This window comes from Marmota flaviventris, chromosome 5, assembly GCF_047511675.1.
Source record: "Marmota flaviventris isolate mMarFla1 chromosome 5, mMarFla1.hap1, whole genome shotgun sequence".
Classification (NCBI taxonomy): domain Eukaryota; kingdom Metazoa; phylum Chordata; class Mammalia; order Rodentia; family Sciuridae; genus Marmota; species Marmota flaviventris.
This window is the reverse complement of record NC_092502.1, coordinates 18,098,994-18,120,161: the sequence shown is the minus strand read 5'-3', so window position 1 is coordinate 18,120,161 and position 21,168 is coordinate 18,098,994.

Genomic DNA, 21,168 nt, shown 5'->3' with positions numbered 1-21,168 from the left:
CCAGGATTTGTTTCATTGTGTTCATCCGTCCATGCACTCATAGGCCACTGCAGTCATGGTCCAGCCTAGCTGCTGCTTGAATTGGTGGTAGACCTTGTCATCATCCACATGATGTTGGTTTTTCAGGTATTCAGGAAGACTTGGGAGAGCAACCAGTGTGCAGCATGTACTTGTGGGCTGCTCCTGAGAGGTCAAGGTGTGAGGCTGGGAAACTGAAGCTGAAGCAGCAATGGAGACCCAATAAAGTAAGAGATGGCAGGGACATGGAACATCTTCTGAGGAAAGGTGCAGGCAACAGACAGAACCAGCTCAAGAGAGATTCCACATGGGCTGCAGTTGGAAAGGCCATGGGGTGATAGGGTTGCCCAAGACCTTTGGAGTTCACATCATGTCCTGGATGCTAGACATGGAGCTACAGGATTTATTGTTTGCTCTACTGGGTTTTGGTCTTGCTTTGGTCCCACCCCTTTGTGAGATTCTTCTTTTCTTACCTTTTGGAATAGGAATGTTTTCCCTGTGTGATTGTATGTTGGAAGTATGTAATTTTTTTTTTTTTGATATGGAGATAACTGTTAAGTTTGCCTTCGGTCCCAGAGGAGCCTTTGCATTTAGACTTTTGTATGCTTCCTGTTAAGACTATGGGGACTCTTGGAGATGAACTGAATGCATTCTGCATTATGAGATGAGCATGAGCCTTTGGGTCCCAGGGGAAATATTGCAGTTTGAATCTAGAATATTCTCCAAAGGCTTGTGAACTGAAGGCTTGGTCCTCACCTAGTAGCACTATAGGAAAGTGATGTCAACTTTAGAAGGTGATGTCAATTGAAGACAGTATGTCATTAGGAGGATGCCTCTGAAGGGTTTATTTTGCCCCAAGCCCTTCCTATCTCTACCTACTTCCAAGCTGCCTTGAGGTGAGCTTCTCTACTCCAACACATGCCCACACTGTGATGTTCTGCTTCTCCAAATACTTAAACCTACAAGACCAAGTGACCATGGACTGAAACCACTGGAACCATGAGTCAAAATAAATCTTTCCTCCTTTAAAATGATTTTCTTGTGTATTTTATCACCATGACAAACAGCTAAATCAATATAGTTCTCTGTAATAATCTGTAATGATATTTTGTATTTCTGTGGTGTCATTTGTAATGTCTCCCTTTTAATCTCTGATTTTGAGTTTTCTATTTTTTTTAAAGAGAGAGAGAGAATTTTTAATATTTATTTTTTTAGTTTTCAGTGGACACAACATCTTTATTTTATTTTTATGTGGTGCTGAGTTTCGAACCCAGCGCCCTGCGCATGCCAGGCGAGCACTCTACCGCTTGAGCCACATCCCCAGCCCTCTATTTCTTAATCTAGTGAAGAGTTTGGCTATTTTTTTATCATTCCAAAGAACCAGCTCTTTTTAAAATTATTTATTGATTTTTTAAATTATTTTTCATTCTTCATTTCATCTATTTCTGCTCTGATCTTTGCTCTATCTTTCCTTCTACTAATTTTTTATTTGACTTGTTCTTGTCTTTCATGTTGCTTGAAACACAGAGATAGATTGTTTATTTATTATTTTTTCTTTAAACTTTTTAAACTTTTTATATTTTTAAAATTGGTACATCATAACTATATATAATACTGAGATTCATTATTCCATATTAATCTCACTCCCTTGTACCTTCCCTTTACCTCCCCTTCTTCCTCTCCCTAATCCACTTACTCAGCTCTAGTGATATCCTTATCATTGTTGTTTTAATGTTTGTGTCTTTATCCCTTCTTCATTTTTAAAGGGGAGCCTTAGCAGGTAAAATATTCTCCGTTGAGAGTATTTTGCCTTCAGTGCTGTGAAATTCCATGCCACTATCTCCTGGCTTTATATGGTTTCTGCTGAGAAATCTGTTGCCAGGTGAATTTGCACACCTCTATCTGTCATTTCTTTTCCTACAGTCTTGAGAATCTTCCCTTTATACAATACACTTTTATAGTTAAGGAGTAAAAAAAAAAAAGTCAACATCTATGTCAAGACCTCCATGTATATAATTTCGTCTTTATAATTTGTACTTTCATTAGAAGAAATTTTTCCATTATATTGATTAGGGAATGGAGGATCAGAGAGATTAAAATACTTTTCCTAGACATTTTTCTATATCTTGAAAAATATTCTGGATTTGTAAATACCATGTTTAATAATTAGAGAAAATGTAATGAGTGTTCCTCTTTTCTCCACAGTTAACAGCAGGACCTTTTAATACCATGCTGATATGATTACAGTAATTATGATGTTAACAAGAATAGAACACACTGTAAGAAAAAGGCATAGATGTAGCCCAAAAGAAAAGGAAAAGAACAGGACTTTGACACTCTTACAAGTGTTCAAAATGGCACCTCACAGTGTTCAGAGTTCCCTTCGTGTAGTTGTTCCTTCCATCCAAAGCAATTTTTGTAAGTAAAATTACCATTTTCACAATTGAATTCAGTAAGATACTGCTTTAGCCATGAAATTTTCAGAAAATTTAGCAAACAAAAATGGCTTTTACAAAAGAAGGTATTGAAATTATGTCATTTCGTTTCCAAAAATATGTTTGCTTTAGGTATGTCTTGATCCAGGAGGTTAAATAAATGACATAAGGATGTAATTCTCTTCCGATTCATTTCTCCTCAACGTCAGCTTCCATCTCAGAGGGCAAAATTTATTATCAACAGTGCCAGATGCAGCCTTCCAAGCTAAAATTCATCAGGAAAAGTACATGTAATTTTTTTTTCTTAGCAACTCAAATTTAAGTTTTATTGTGCCTCATTCAGTGATACTTTGAAAGCTTAGGTTTAAGTCAATCTCTTGAGTTGAGAACAAGTCTATGTCATCTAAAGCACACAAACGGAGAAGAAAAAAGGAATGTATTCTCAGAGGAAACTAAGTACAGAGTTACCCACACACACACACAAAAAAAAATCCATAATGGATTCCAAATGACAGAAACATTATTAACAACTTTCTCTGTTACCAATTCTAGATTCTTCTTCCCTCAGTTAGCACTTCTGCCAGCCCAAGTCTTAAGGTATAAGACTCTGTTTTCCTTGCCTTTCCTAGATGGAAGTGGTTAGGTTTGCCCCTTTATGGCTAAAAATGGGTAGTGGAATACCAGGAGACACTCGGTAAATGATAGGTGTGTCTAATGGATGAGGGAAGTCCTAACTTCTGATAATAAGGGTCAAATATTAGTCACAATTATGCCTTTTTACCTGCTTTCTGAGTTCTTGGCACAAGGTTTCCAAAGTGACTGAACTCTTGCTAGCAGTTTAAGCATGAAACAGTAGTGTAGTTGGGTTAACATAGGTGAGCTGACACTCAAGCCTTGGACCCATGAATAGCCTCCATCTTTGCTGCCATGGCTACTTTGAGAACTGGAATGGCCAATGGCAGAGGCTGGTTAATATCACCTGTCCAAATTATTGTTGCTTACATAGTTAGTTAGTGCCACTTCTATATAGATGCTCTGTGTTAGATAATAAAATATCATACAAAGCACTTCTACTTTCACATAAGATGAAATTAGATACTGATTTATACATACACCTGAAACAATCAAATACAAAAGACAAGACCTGAGACCATGGCTTTCAACACACTAGACACAAGGCAACAATGGACAATGATCCCTGGGTTGAGGGGATACAGGTGAAAGTCCATCTCTAAATAATGAAAGGTTGACCAAAAAGTATATACTCAGTTAATGGCTTAAACTCACCAATTAAGAGACACAGGCTACTAGAATGGATCACAAAACAAGACCCAAAAATATGCTGCCTACAGGAGACACATTTGATAGGAAAAGACATACATAGGCTGAAGGTGAAAGGTTGGGAAAAATCATATCACTCATATGGACTTCGGAAACAAGCAGGAGTGTCCATACTCATATCAAATAAACTAGATTTCAAGCCAAAGTTAATCAAAAGAGATAAACAGGGACACTACATACTGCTCAAGGGAACCATACACCAACAAGACATAACAATCATAAATATATATGCCCCAAACAATGGTGCAGCTATGTTCATCAAACAAACTCTTCTCAAGTTCAAGAGTCTAATAGACCACCATACAATAATCATGGGAGACTTCAACACACCTCTCTCACCACTGGACAGATCTTCCAAACAAAAGTTGAATAAGGAAACTATAGAACTCAATAACACAATTAATAACCTAGACTTAATCGACATATATAGAATATACCACCCAACATCAAGCAGTTACACTTTTTTCTCAGCAGCACATGGATCCTTCTCAAAAATAGATCATATATTATGTCACAGGGCAACTCTTAGACAATATAAAGGAGTAGAGATAATACCATGCATCTTATCTGATCATAATGGAAGGAACCTGAAAATCAACAATAAAAGAAGGAAGGAAAAATCATGCATCACTTGGAGAATGAACAATAGGTTACTGAATGATCAATGGGTTATAGAAGACATCAAGGAGGAAATTAAAAAAATTATTAGAGATAAATGAAAACACAGACACAACATATCAGAATCTATGGGACACATTGAAAGCAGTTCTAAGAGGAAAATTCATTGCTTGGAGTTCATTCCTTAAAAAAAGAAAAAACCAACAAATAAATGATCTCATACTTCATCTCAAAATCCTAGAAAAAGAAGAGCAAAACAACAGCAAAAGAAGTAGAAGGCAAGAAATAATAAAAATCAGAGCTGAAATTAATGAAATCGAAAAAAAAGAAACAATTGAAAAAAATGACAAAACTAAAAGTTGGTTCTTTGAAAAAATAAATAAAATCGACAGACCCTTAGCCATGCTAACGAAGAGAAGAAGAGAGAACTCAAATTACTAGCATACGGGATGAAAAAGGCAGTATCACAACAGACACTTCAGAAATACAGAAGATAATTAGAAATTATTTTGAATCCTTATACTCCAATAAATTAGAAGATAGTGAAGGCATCGATAAATTTCTTAAGTCATATGATCTGCCCAGATTGAGTCAGGAGGATATAGACAACCTAAACAGACCAATATCAATTGAGGAAATAGAAGAAACCATCAAAAGACTACCAACTAAGAAAAGCCCAGGACCGGATGGGTATACAGCAGAGTTTTACAAAACCTTTAAAGAGGAACTAATACCAATACTTTTCAAGCTACTTCAGGAAATAGAAAAAGAGGGAGAACTTCCAAATTCATTCTACGAGGCCAACATCACCCTGATTCCTAAACCAGACAAAGACACTTCAAAGAAAGAAAACTACAGACCAATATCTCTAATGAACCTAGATGCAAAAATCCTCAATAAAATTCTGGCGAATCGGATACAAAAACATATAAAAAAAAATTGTGCACCATGATCAAGTAGGATTCATCCCTGGGATGCAAGGCTGGTTCAATATACGGAAATCAATATATGTTATTCACCACATCAATAGACTTAAAAATAAGAACCATATGATCATCTCGATAGATGCGGAAAAAGCATTCGACAAAGTACAGCATCCCTTTATGTTCAAAACTCTAGAAAAACTAGGGATAACAGGAACATACCTCAATATTGCAAAAGCAATCTATGCTAAGCCTCAGGCTAGCATCATTCTGAATGGAGAAAAATTGAAGGCATTCCCTCTAAAATCTGGAACAAGACAGGGATGCCCTCTCTCACCACTTCTGTTCAACATAGTTCTAGAAACACTGGCCAGAGCAATTAGACAGATGAAAGAAATTAAAGGCACAAAACTAGGAAAAGAAGAACTTAAATTATCACTATTTGCAGGTGACATGATTCTATACCTAGAAGACCCAAAAGGGTCTACAAAGAAACTATTAGAGCTAATAAATGAATTCAGTAAAGTGGCAGGATATAAAATCAACACGCATAAATCAAAGGCATTCCTGTATATCAGCAACAAATCCTCTGAAATGGAAATGAGGACAACCACTCCATTCACAATATCCTCAAAAAATAAAATAAAATACTTGGGAATCAACCTAACAAAAGAGGTGAAAGACTTATACAATGAAAACTACAGAACCCTAAAGAGAGAAATAGAAGATCTTAGAAGACGGAAAAATATACCCGGTTCATGGATAGGCAGAACTAACATCATCAAAATGGCGATATTACCAAAAGTTCTCTATAGGTTTAATGCAATCCCAATCAAAATCCCAACGGCATTTCTTGTAGAAATAGAGAAAGCAATCATGAAATTCATATGGAAAAATAAAAGACCCAGAATAGCAAAAACAATGCTAAGCAGGAAGTGTGAATCAGGCGGTATAGCGATACCAAACGTCAAACTATACTACAGAGCAATGGTAACAAAAACAGCATGGTACTGGTACCAAAACAGGCGTATGGACCAATGGTACAGAATAGAGGACACAGAAACCAATCCACAAAACTACAACTATCTTATATTTGATAAAGGGGCTAAAAGCATGCAATGGAGGAAGGATAGCATCTTCAACAAATGGTGCTGGGAAAACTGGAAATCCATATGCAACAAAATGAAACTGAATCCCTTTCTCTCGCCATGCACAGAAGTTAATTCAAAATGGATCAAGGAGCTTGATATCAAATCAGAGACACGCCGTCTGATAGAAGAAAAAGTTGGCTACGGTCTACATACTGTGGGGTCGGGCTCCAAATTCCTCAATAGGACACCCATAGCACAAAAGTTAATAAATAGAATCAACAAATGGGACTTACTCAAACTAAAAAGTTTTTTCTCAGCAAAAGAAACAATAAGAGAGGTAAATAGGGAGCCTACATCCTAGGAACAAATCTTTACTCCTCACACTTCAGATAGAGCCCTAATATCTAGAGTATACAAAGAACTCAAAAAATTAGACAAAAAGATAACAAATAACCCAATCAACAAATGGGCTAAGGATCTGAACAGACACTTCTCAGAGGAGGACATACAATCAATCAACAAGTACATGAAAAAATGCTCACCATCTCTAGCAGTCAGAGAAATGCAAATCAAAACCACCCTAAGATACCATCTCACTCCAGTAAGATTGGCAGCCATTATGAAGTCAAACAACAACAAGTGCTGGCCAGGATGTGGGGAAAAGGATACACTTGTACATTGCTGGTGGGACTGCAAATTGGTGCAGCCAATTTGGAAAGCAGTATGGAGATTTCTTGGAAAGCTGGGAATGGAACCACCATTTGACCCAGCTAGTCCCCTTCTAGGTCTATTCCCTAAAGACCTAAAAAGAGCATGCTACAGGGACACTGCTACATCGATGTTCATAGCAGCACAATTCACAATAGAAAGACTGTGGAACCAACCTAGATGCCCTTCAATAGATGAATGGATAAAAAAAAATGTGGCATTTATACACAATGGAGTATTACTCTGCATTAAAAAATGACAAAATCATAGAATTTGCAGGGAAATGGATGGCATTAGAGGAGATTATGCTTAGTGAAGCTAGCCAATCCCTAAAAAACAAATGCCAAATGTCTTCTTTGATATAAGGAGAGTAACTAAGAATAGAGTAGGGACGAAGAGCATGAGAAGAAGATTAACATTAAACAGAGATGAGAGGTGGGAGGGAAAGGGAGAGAGAAGGGAAATTGCACGGAAATGGAAGGAGACCCTCAGGGTTATACAAAATTTCATACAAGAAGAAGTGAGGGGAAAGGGGAAAATAATACAAGGGGGAGAAATGAATGACAGTAGAGGGGGTAGAGAGAGAAGAGGGGAGGGGAGAGGAGGGGAAGGGGGATAGTAGAGGATAGGAAAGGCAGCAGAATACAACACACACTAGTATGGCAATATGTAAATCAATGGATGTGTAACTGATGTGATTCTGCAATTTGTATACGGGGTAAAAATGGGAGTTCATAACCCACTTGAATCAAAGTGATAAATATGATATATCAAGAACTATGTAATATTTTGAACAACCAACAATAAAAAAATTTTAAAAAAGTATATACTCAGTAAAAACATCTTTCAAAACAAAAGATAAAATACAGGCTTTGACACATATAAAAAGGGTGAAAGAATTCATCAACATCAGATCTGAACTGAAAGAAGTAATAAAATAAATCTTTGAGACAGTAAGAAAATGATACCAGATGGAAATATGGATCTACACAGAAGAATTAAGAATAAGAGAAGTGGCAAATACATTGGTAAACACATGCAATTTTTCTTGTTATTTTAAATATAATTGATAAAAAAATAAAATCAATGTATTGTGGAATTCGTAAAGTATATTTAAGTAAAATACATGATGATAATAGCATAAAATTTGGAGGAGAAAAATGGAAAGCTCTTATAATATTTTCACTATAAATGAAAGGATGTAATGGCTCTAAATGTTAATTATGATAACTTAAATGTATACTTTAAGTAGTAAATCAACCACTAAAATTCTAAATAGGTGTAGCTAATAAGCCAACAAGAGATAAAATGGAATCATAAAAATGCAATTAATCCAAATGAAGGAAGAAAAAGAGAAAAAGGAAGAAAAAAACATTCAAGACATATAGAAGATGAAAAGTAGGAAAGTAGATTTAAACCTAATGATGAAAATAATCATATTAAATTTAAGTGGTCTAAGTTTATGTTTAAGAAGCAAAGATTGAAAATTAGTAGGAAAAAAGCAAGATACAACTATTTGGAGCTTACAAGAAACTCAATTTAAATACATAAACAAACATTGATTAAAAGTTAATGGATAGAAAAAAATATGCCTTGCCAATATCAACCAAAAGAAAGCTCTATTTAGTATATTAATTTTGGCAACATCGTCAAGTAAGGGTTTGTGCAAGCTTTTAATAGAATAGAGTCAGCTACTTCTGCAGATCCAGAGGATTCAGAGGTATTAAAAGTTTCATTTCCTCAGATATTTTTGACTCAAATGTCCCCATCTCAAAACTCAGCATTCCACGTTTTTCCAACAAGGACCTTCACTTTGCATCACAGAATTACTGGCCTTGAGAATTTGAATTCTCTACAGCTCACTCTCAGAGAGCACAGTTATGGTTTTCATACTCAATGTTGTCTTTTCTCTGACCTTGAGAGATTAAGGTTATTTATATCTTACTACTGAAGCCTTTTGACTTTCATATGTAAGTCAGAGAACATCCCAGCCTTTCACTGTCTTTCTCCCTGGCACTCACAAAAAGATATCTAGTTCCACAGACATTATGGTTACTATTTCCCCAAACCTTACCCATACCAAAGATATTAAATTTCCTAGTTTATTTCCTTTTATCAACTTCTACTCTTCATTCACCACCAATGGAATTTGAACAATTGCTCTGCTCTGTCATACCCCAGGCTATCAACACAATATACCATCAGTGACAGAGTCCTTATTGCAAGTTGACAAGCAGGAACTAGCTCTGAAATCTCATTTTAAAGTCTCCTCCTCATTTAGAGTCTTAGGGTCAGTTCACTAAGAAACAGATGGCGACTAATAATTTGCTAAGGAATGCTCTAAAGATAAAATCCTAGAGGAATGAAGGGAAGGAGATAAGATTACAGAAGAACTCAAGCTGTGATGCAGTCACCACAGAGGCCTCAGCTGATCCCAGGAGGATCTCTAAGATTGGAATGGCCCAAATGGAAGCAAAAGGATGAAGCTCTTATGCACAACATCAATCCATCTTTGGTTTGGCTATTTCTGGAAGGAGGACATTCTTGGGCAAGCAAGTTCTCCTTTGGTGAAGCCCAGTGCTTGGGAGGCACTCACTGGTGATTGCTGAAAAGGTAAGGAATAAGCTGGATATGTGTACTATAAATATTACCTCAGTTTCTAAAATAACAGGTGACTGAATGAATGCCTAGATCCCAATGGTAGAGGATGGTGAGGAAAGGGGAAATCAGGCAAAGAATTTGGGTAACATCTACCGTACATGTACCACAAAAGGCAATATGAAGTGGAAGGAGGAAAAGCAGTTAATTTTGGTTTTGTTCTTAGAGTTAGTTGAAATAGCTATTAAGAGAAACCTCCACTGAAGCCTTGTTTACTTGGGGTAGAGGGAAATGATCATCAGCAAACACCTCATTGGGAATTTTTGGCAACTTTTCCCAAATATTCTGCAAAAGTAGATCCCCTTTTTTACAAGTTGTCAGTAATCACATACTTGCTATAAATGCACAGTTCTTTCACTTCCTCAGGTTGATGGATCTGTCCATCAATCACAGATGGAAGGGCAGAATCCATGGGAACAACTCATCTAGCATATACTAATTTTTAAGCAAACTAACCTAAGTTTTGTGGGCAAATTTCTCTCAGTTGTCAACATCAGCTCAATTCTTTCATTTCTCCCCCTTTGGAACCTTCTTGGAGGATCTATCTATTTAATCTAGAAATGATCAAAGCCTTTTTATTTTTACATGCTGACAAAAAAATCAATCTGATGGAGTGTCTTTCAGATAACATCATGTGAAATAAGTATTGCTAGATCTCAACTTCCTTAGGCCTTCATTTAATTCAAGTCTTCTCCTGAGGAAGTTCTCTTCAAATTGAGACAGACCCATATTAAAGCAAAGAAATGCCCAAACACCAAATGTATCATACACTTTTATGTCCCTGACTTAAACTAGCTTTACTCCAACATCTATTTCAAATTCCACTTACCAAGAACCTACCCTATACATTCTCACACAGTACCTATCATTGTTATGAGATGCCACCTAAACACACATATCACCAGTTCCAAGTACACCTCCAAAGTAAACTTTCACAAACGACATTCCATGAAACATGTCACAGGAATGCCACACACTTTTCTTTACATTTCAAACAATCATAGGATGATAACTAACACACATAGTAATTCAAGATTTTGTATTTTCTTGGCCAATATTTCAAGGCTGTCTTCAGCTTATTAAATGAATGCCTATGTTAGCTGCCCTATTATGTAAGAATCAAAATTAGTGACAGTAGTATATTTTTAAAACTACTTTAAATACAATTTTAATGATAATAAGTAATATTGGATATACTCTTTTGTGATATGATCTTAAATTTCATTTTGCATTTTAATTGGATGTTTTATCAGCCAATCTAAATAAACTATTATATGCTTATAGAAAGCTCAAGCATTGAGCAACTATGGTTAATTGAATTCTCTGAATACATACTCACTAGATATTTAGATATATTGGCAGTCCATGTAGAATTTAATCTTTCTTGGTGTGTCTTATAAGGCTTCAAGAAGATTTGGCTCAGCAATAATATTATACTATACATATAGATGGTCAACATTAGATTGCTCTACATATAACAGGAAGTAGGCTTGTATATTTTTTCATCTTTCAAAAAGCAGATTAAAAAAATAACTTAGAAACCCCCATTAAATTGATGTAACCTATATTGAAAAAGAACATGTACAAATCCATCCAGTTAGAGGCTTTAAGGTCACCAAGAGAAACAGGCATGTGTTAGCTAGGATGACAAAGGCTGATCACAGATATTCATAATAACATAAAGGAAAAGGTAAAATTACTTATAATAGCAAAGCCATGCTGACCTTGTTGCTCCCAGCAACAGAACATTCTGTAGGCTTAAGTAATAATTGTAAATAGCTATTTGCTCTTGACAAAAACAACAAATTCAAACAAAAGGTCTAAATTGTGTTTATTTGTAGAACATTTATACTTCCAAATGTGAGGATTTAATTGATGTCATTCAGTATGAAAAGTTTCTATTAAACCCCTGACCTGTCAATTTCTAATCCAGTGCTAGCTGGAAAGTGTCATATTCTTTTCATATTTATCCATATTCCTAGTCTCTGGTCTCACTTATGTCTCCTAATCCCTGATATAATTATCTGTATTAATCCAAAAATCGGCTCCATCTCCCTACCAGAACATTATGCAAATATGGTTGGGACTGACATAGAAAATTAAATAGCTGAAGAGACTTTCTCAAAAGATAGGTCCATGTAAAGTGGGAATAAGAAAACATGGAATGTTACATAAAAATGAGGGGGTCCTAAAATGAATATGGAATCACAAAAGACTGCAATATTGAGGAAAAGACCTAAACTGGGGGCATCAAACTACTGAATTTCAAAATGTACTATGAAGCTAAACAAAATAGTATGATTCTAGAATTAAAACAGACACATAGATCAATGGAATAGAATAAAGTACTCAGAAATGAATCCACATACTAAGAATCAATTGATTTTCAACAAAGATGCCAAAATATGCATGGGGGAAGGATAATCTCCTCAATAATTGGTTCTGGGGAAACTGGATATCCACATGCCAAAATTAAAAATGAAATTGAACCCTCTCTTATACCATAGACAAAAATTAGCAATGGATTAAAGACTTAAATGTAAGTCCTGGAACTGCAAAACTGCAAAAAGAAAACAAATAGACTTTGGTCTGAACATGATTTTCCATATCACCCCAAGAGTACAAGTAAAAAGCAAAACATTCAAATGAGATTATATCAGACTAAAAAGCTCTACCCAACAAAAGGAATAATCAACAGAATAAAGAGAAAAATTATAGAATAGTGAGAGGGAATCAACAGATTTCAGAAATAGGAACATGAGGTTAAGGTAATAATTCTGTGAATTGGGCCTACTACGCTGACTCCCACATGCTTTCTTTTTTTTCTTTTCCAGGTTCATCACTGGATTTTGGATCTCTCTCTCTCTCTCTCTCTCTCTCTCTCTCTCTCTCTCTCAGAGAAGGGTCCAAGCCCCAAGAGAGGGATACCAAGGAGTGTCTGATGTCTAGGTTTTTTTCCCAATATATTCTTTTTAGTTATACATGACAATAGAACCCATTTTCATATAATTATACCAGCATGGAATATACCTTATTCTAATTAAGATCTCATTCTCGTGCATGTACATGATGGTGGGATTCACTGTTACATTCATTTATGTATATGGGAAAATCACGTCAGATTCACTCCACTCTCTTTCCTTTTCCTATTCCCCCTCCTTTTCCATCAGTCTCCTTTGTCTTCTGAATTTCTATTTTTCCCCTCCCCACCCCATTGTGAGTTCGCTTCCACATATCAGCAAAAACATTCCACCATTTTGGGATTGGCTTACTTCATTTAGCATGATAGTCTCCAGATCCATCCATTTACCTGCAAATGTCATAAAGTCATTCTTCTTAAGGGCTGAGTAATACTCTACTGCCATATGCTTTCTTTATAAACCTACAGCCCTGCCTGGCTTAGGTCAATAGGATATGCTATCTTCCTGTCATCCACAAAAGAAATGCACACCTGAAATGTTCCTCTCTGCTTATAAGAGGAATACAAGTTATCCTGAAAGGGCAGGGGGAGTAGGATTTTTGTGACCTTTACAAAGAACAGCTTCAGGGAGATTAGATAATGAGAACTTGTTGCAGTGGATCAAAGTGATCCAGAGTTGCCTTGGATCTTTAGCATATCAAATCTCCCCTATACAGTGGGGACTGGAAAGTCAGATGCAATCTTGATGTCAGTCAAAAGTCAAGAGGTGAATGCAGACAGGACTCTCTGGAAACCTCCCTAGGAACCCAAATACAGCGGAAGGGCAGTAAGAACACACCATCCCTCTCTTCTCTGAAAGGACCCACTCTACTCCTGGAGAGTGCCCCCTTTTCTGCTTTTCCTATCCCTTCTAATAAACTCATCCCTGGTACTCTGAGCAATGTGTCTGAAATCTTTCTGGTACGATTGTAAGAACTGGTAACTGAGGACAGCCATGACGGCCTGGCCTCCATGGAAGGCCCTTGCTCTATAACATGGGGAGAATATATTTGCAAATCATACATTTGAGAAGGGCTTAATAGTCACAATAAATAATAAAGTCAAATAATTCAATAGTTAAGAAAATAAGTAACAAGTTTAAAAAATGGGGTAAAAAGACCTAAAAAAGACATTGCTCAAAAATAAAAGCAAACAAATGACCAACAAGTAAATGAAAAAAAATATTAAATATCACTCATCACCAGGTAATGCCAATTAAAACTAAAATGAGGCACCACCTCAAACCTGTTAGAATGGCTATTATCTAAAATCCAAAAGATAATAAGCACTTGAAAGGATGTGGAGAAAAGGTCAGATGAAGGTCATATCTTATTAAGTCCCTAAAAGAATTCTTACACATATATACACAGAGAAAGAGTTGGTTAACCTATGACATTAAAAAACAAAAATTCCTTACCCAAAGCAAAATGAAATAAAACAGGCAATTAAAGCATACTCTTGGCTTTGGACTCATTCAATTTCAAATTTTTTTATACTTTTTGTAAATTTGCTATGCTAAGAACCTTTTTCCTGTTTAACATTCAGGACAAAAGCAGTGCTCAAGTCTATAGGCCTATTTGTCAAGAAATAACAGTAATGAATGAGAGTCACATTTGAATAACAAGAGTGAACTAGACATGAGAGAATACAACAGGCCTAGGCAGCTTCAATTCTCCATCTTAAAATTACTTACTATTGTTGGGAATAATAGAACATCAAAAGGAAAAATTCAAAACTCAAATTAGTTCCTGTCCTCCCAGGAGAAGCTGCCTGGCTGATTCTGATCTGTCTTTCTTGTGTTGTTCTCACTCAAACTTACAGTTTCAAGGGCTAGAGTGTCATTCCATTTGCAAAAGAGTGTTGGCATTAATGAGAACTATATTTAGATATCCTTGTACTGTGAGATAGAATATAATATTAAACTTGTGAATTTCAAGGTCATGACAAGGGCATATAGACTAGCTAAAGTTTCAAAACTATGAAAATTAGCTACTTTGGCAATCACAGTCTTTACAAAGATTTTGCTCAAGTTAAAAGGGAGACATTTGAGCCAGGCATGATGGCACATGCGTATAATTCAAGCTACTAGGGAGGATGAGACAGGAGGATTGCAAGTTCAAGGCTAGTCTGGGTAACTTAGCAAGATCTTGTTTCTGAGGTTGAATTCAGTGGTAGCATGCTGCATAGCATGTAAGAGACCCTGGGTTGGATCCTCAGGACCCATGCCCCACCTGCCAGAAAAAAGAGGCAAATTTGTTTATTTTTCTGAAAATAAGGATCTGTAACAGTGAGCACATTGTATTCTGGTAACAATAACAACAACAACCAAAAAAAAATTCCAAAATCTCAGTGACTTAAAGAAAAAGAAAGGCCTGCTTCTCTTTTATCCTACATGGGCACAGTTTTACTCCTGGTACTGACTGACAGAGAGCAACCATGTCAAGTATGATAATGGGAAAAAATAACTGTAGAGGGTGTTGCATGAGTGATTAAGTATTTTCATCTCTAAGTGACCTGTTACTTCTCATGCAACTCACTAGTTGAAATAAACCATATGGCCCTAACCAAACCATAAGAGGGCCAGGTAGTATAATAATGTCTCCAGGTACTTAAAAGAAATGAAGAGGACAACCAGATCAGTGCACCCAATAATAACAACAACAAAAGCGTCTGATTGAGACAGGGCTATGGTTGTAGCTCAGTGGTTGAGCCCTTGCCTAGCATGTGTGAAGCACTGAGGTCCATCCTCAGCATTACATTTTAAAAAATTAAATAAATGAATAAGATGAAGGTTTAAAAATATACAAGTAAAAATTAAAAAAAGAAAGAAACTCAGAGAGAAGGAATCTTACAAATAGAAAAATAAAAAAATGAATAAGGGTGTTTCCCATACTGGGTAATAACTGGCCAAGAGTGTGATAGAAAAGAGTGGATGGGTTAGGAGGAACTTTAGTTAAGGAGGACAGCTGAAAGATAAAGTAGATAGTAGGAAGGTCTTGACACCTTCCTTTGCCCTCCCAGATCCATGCTCTTTCCTCTTCCACTCTATTCTATACCTTTGCAGGTTGGCATGCAGGGACTCCATTAGTGGGCTTCCTTTCTCTCTAAATTCCAATTGATTTCCACCACTGAGAAACACAGGGAGAAATTAGAGGGAGAGAAGGGTGTTGTGATGGAATTGCTGTTAGCTGTCTGCCTCTCCTAACAACAGTTACCAATCCTGCCAGGTGGACCACACCATAACCATTCTTTCTTTCTCCAGAAAGAGACATCAATGGCCAAACAATTGCTAGCTCTTTCAAGCCTAAGAGTGGTAACTTCTTATTGATTCTAGTCCCAGGGCACTGAAGTATCCCTTGTGGGGTTTATAACTGCTATGGATTCAATAATGTTCCCCCCAACCTCACATATTAAGGTCCCAACCACTGCAGTACAGTCACATTTGGAAATGAGGACTTGGAGACATCATTAGATAATGATGTTTAGATAATGTCCTGAGGGCTGGGGATGTGGCTCAAGCGGTAACGCACTCCACTGGCATGCGCGGGGTGCTGGGTTCCATCCTCAACACCACATAAAAATAAATAAAATAAAGATGTTGTGTCCACCGAAAACTAAAAAATAAATATTAAAAAAAATTCTGTCTCTCTCTAGATAATGTCCTGAGGGCAGGACTTTCATGATGGTATTAGTGCACTTAAAAGAAAAGATATCAGAAAGTTCTGTCTTTCCCTGCCATATGCTACCATAGACAAGACAAGTAAGAGGGCAGCCATCTGCATCAAGACCCTTGATGAGAGTCTTCATCAAGAACTGGACCATGCTGGCTCACTGACTTCCTGGCTCAAGGACTGTGAGAAAAACACATTTCTGTCACTTAAGGTCACAGATCTGTGGTATTTTGTTACAGCAGCCTGAGAAGAATAAGATATTAAATCTTTATATGTATTTGTAATTATACCTTTATTATATACCTCTTTTAATATTTAATGCCTCTTCTAACTAAAATTATTCAATATAAATATGCCACCCCTTTTCTGCTGGTATCTTAATACAATATATGTGTTTTTAATTCTTCGTTGTTTCCACCTATCATTTCTCTCAAACTTGTAATTTCCCATACACATGAAAGTTTAATTGCAACATAGAACATTAGGACAAAGTTTTGATGAAAAGAGTGAAATATTTACCACTTATATCTTATGTAAAGCATTATTAAAAAAAAGACACGATGTAGCATGATCAGAGAAGGGGACACATGCTTAGGCAAACCTGGAGTTCCATCCACCTCTGAAAATTGTGGCAGAATTACTTGGCCTAGTAACTTCTCTAATTTCTCTAATCGTTATATTTATTGGTTAAATAAGAATCACCATTTGCATTATAACCCACTTACAGGGTTGTCCCGAGACCTAGAAAAGAGAAAGCTACTACTATTTCTCTTACCAAAAAATCCTCTTTTGAATATTATTTTTTGTGATACTGCCACTTTGGGAAGTTTCTTGAAACTTGATCATATCCATGGGTGCTAGTTCGCACAACCTTCAGTGTCCCTAGATATTTACCCCAAGAAGAACTGATTAATCCTCCTCAATGGGACCCAAAGCACCAGCTAAGGCCAGGAGGCATCCTGCACTTAGCCTACAGAACATTCTCTTCATAGAAGAAGCTAATCATTGTTTTATTACCTTTAATGAAGTCCTCATACTAAATTCAGGACACTTGATATAATTTATCCTAATTAATCAAATTTTATGCTTAGAGGAAGTTGTTTAACAAATTATCTGTTCTACTGGTACATTCTCTCTATATCCCTTTTCTTAACCTTCACCACATTAGACACAGGCAAGACCTACACAGGGACCTGAAAAGTTCTAATGAGCATTAAACCCCAATTTCAGCAACTAACACGAGATTTATTCACACACGACATCCCTTCATTTTTCTTCAATAGCACAGAATTTTTTTATATTTCAGTCAATAATAAACATCTTACAGGAGACTCAAGCCAGGCTTTGGAGTTTGTACATATTATGAGCTTTTGCAACAGGAAAAAGGATTTCTTGGTAGGCAAATTAAATCATGAAAGTTCAGAAAACCAACAATTGTTGTTATGCTAGCAGGAATTTTTGGCTTTTTAAACCCTATGCCCAAAAATAATTTCCAAGAATTGCTGCTTACACATGACCTTGAAAGGAACCCAATCAAGCCATACTCCTAAGATAAAAGTGTTGAGCAAATGAATTATATGACCTTAATCAACTTCCTTAACCTCTCCATTTTAGATTCCTCATTAAATGGTGGAAATAGTAACACAAAAAGGAAAGGTTGCTGAGAGAATGCAGTGAAATAAGACATTCCAACTATGGCACCTAATAAATAGGAAAACACTTAGGAGTCATTGATGCTTTACTGTGATGATTTCTCATATCTATTCTAGCTGTAGGATATTATGTCCCACTGCCTTTTAGAAAATTTGACCTCTCCAAAGATAGAAGGAGATTGATTCTTGTTATTATATGATGACTCTTATCTTAAAAATTTCCTCTAGGCATTTGGAAACCACAAAATTGACGATTTTCAATTTTCTTTAATTTCATGCTTATTATTTATTTATTGGTACCAGGGGATAAACCCAGGTATGCTCAACCATTTAGCCACATCCCTAGCCCATATTATTTTGAGAGAGGGTCTCACTAAGTTTCTGAAATCCTCATTAATTTTCTGAGACTGACATCAAACTTGGAATCCCCCTTCCATGAGCCTTTTTTTTAATTGCAGATAGACAATCCGCCTTTATTTTATTTGTTTATTTTTATGTTGTGTTAAGGCTCAAACCCAGTGCCTCACACATGGTAGGCAAGAACGTGCCACTGAGCTACAGCCCCAGCTTTCCCTGAGCCTTCTGAGTTTCTAGGATTACCAGTGTGCTCTACCACACCAGCTGGTTTTTCATTTTCAAGCTTAACCCACTGGGATACACCCATAAAGATCACTGGCTTATGAAATAGTTACATATCAATAAGCAAAATGACTTTTTTCTTATTTCTACTTTATCAGAAGTATACAATATTATAAAACAAGGGCAACTTTTATACTGCATTGCTTAGGGAACCCCAACAAACCAGGTTTTAAATATGTAACCATAAATTTGCTTTGAGGATTGGTTTTAACTACATAGTATACAAAGAAATAAAAGAGGAAAAAGTGAAGAAGGAAAATTCTAATTTATATCTTAAGATTTTCTACTATTCAGATAGATATTCCTTTCATAACTCCAAAGTACAAATTCAAAATAGGGAGGACATATATTCCTGAAGATCCTTGTCAGTTCATCTAAAAACACTTACTACTCAAGGCAAAGTGTTAAAGGGCATGCATGATAGATCAGTGTCAAACACTTCACAGTACAATTTTTTTCCCCAGTCAAGAACCAAAATGTAAGAAATTAAACACATGAAACTTGCCTTTTAAAGATTTGTATGTTTTGTTAACTTTCCTTGAAGATAGAAGTCTTAAAATAAAAATTATATTTTTTGCTTCACAAATTATTAGCTTAAGAGAGTAAAAATTATTATACAAAAATACACTTCAAACAAATGTGATAGACTGATCAAGATATTCTACTTCTATATTGAAGTTGAAGGCAGGATAAAATTTGAGGTTTTCAACAGGATTAGTTTTGTTTTGTTTTTAGATAATGAAGTTTTTCCAGAATAAATATTTATGAGTTCCCAATATTGTAACATGAGAAAATACTTCCTGCCTTACATCCATCCTCATCTGGAGTTACTAATCAGAGAATTAACAATGTGATTGCCTGCCAAAGACTATGAAATATAAAGGGCCAGATAAAGCACCCTGTAAAACACTTTCACAAATTCTTCAATGTAGCTCATACTAAAAGACTGTTTTTGTGGGACTCCTCAAAAGTGAATGTCATGGAAAACAAAAACACACAATGAAAAATAAAGAAAAAGAAAGGAAGGAAAGAAGAAAGAAAAATTTAATCACAGCCATTATAATGGGTAAAATTTCAGAAATTTACTTCACTGTCTTGGCATGGAAGAACCAGAACTCTCTAATCCTGCTAGTTAAAATATGAAATGATAAATTTTAGACAATAGTTTTCAGTTTCTTAAATGTTAAACATATCCATACTATATGATTAAGTTATTCCAGTCTTGAAACATATTCAAGATAAACAGCATAGCCTATATAAAGACCTGCATACAAATATTCCCAGCAACATTATATGTAAAAGCAAAAAAAATAGAAACAACCCAAATGTCCATCAATAAGCAAATACACAAATTACAATATATCCACAAGATAAAATGCAGCCCAGTAAGTAAAGAACGGATTACTGATACATAAGAGACCATGTAGGAATGCAGAATAAACATGTTGAAGAAAAGGAGACAGGTACAAAATAGTACATTCTTGGTAATTCCATTTTTATGAAATCTAAAGACATGTATTTTGGGTGGGGTGAAAGAGGGGCAGAAAAGGTCTGAAAGGAAAGATTAGAGAAGGTCATAAAGAAAACTTGGGGGTGATGTATGTTTGCCTTGATGGTGGATAGAGTTCACACTGTATGCATGCTGAACATTATCAAGTTGTATACTTTAAATACATAGAGTTTTGTATCAATGATACCTCAATTTAAAGTTTAAAAAGAAATGAAGCAATTCCTCTAAAATAAGAGATTATAAATCATCACAACATTTGAAAATCCATTGGACCCTTCTTTATAAAAACACATAAAGGGCTAGGGCTATGACTCAGGGGTAGCGCACCTGCCTAGCATAGCAAAAGGCCCTGGGTTCAATTCCTACACCAAAAAAGTAAATAAATAAAATGAAATGAAATAAAAAGATTAAAAATACATAAGAAATTGCAAGAAATATAGATGTGTATTATATAAATAGGATGTAATTAAGATTATTTTGTTAGGTATAACAATAGTATTATAGAGAATTTTTTTCTCCTTAGAAGATACATACAAAAGGATTTAAGATAAAGAGTTATGACTATTGTCATTTCATCAAATAAAAGAAAAACATTAAGAAATGGAATATGGCATAATGTTCACTGTTCACTTAGGTTGAGGCTATACAAATGTTCATTCAAATATTTTTTTAATCATTTTGAATTTTTGAAATTGTTCATACTAAAAGAATATATACATTACCTTATTCTCTTTTATTTTACTTATCTTCATTCTATAAGAAAGAAAAAAAAAAGAAATATTTTTAAACTATCCTACTGTGTAGCCAAAAATCATAGTAATGAAATATTCAGTCATTTAATTGGGGGAAAATTATTCTATGTGTGACTGGGATCCCTGCACTGATTACAGCCCAGACTGGTCATGAAGCAAACACCTAATTAATCTAAAAACAATAATAATCAGA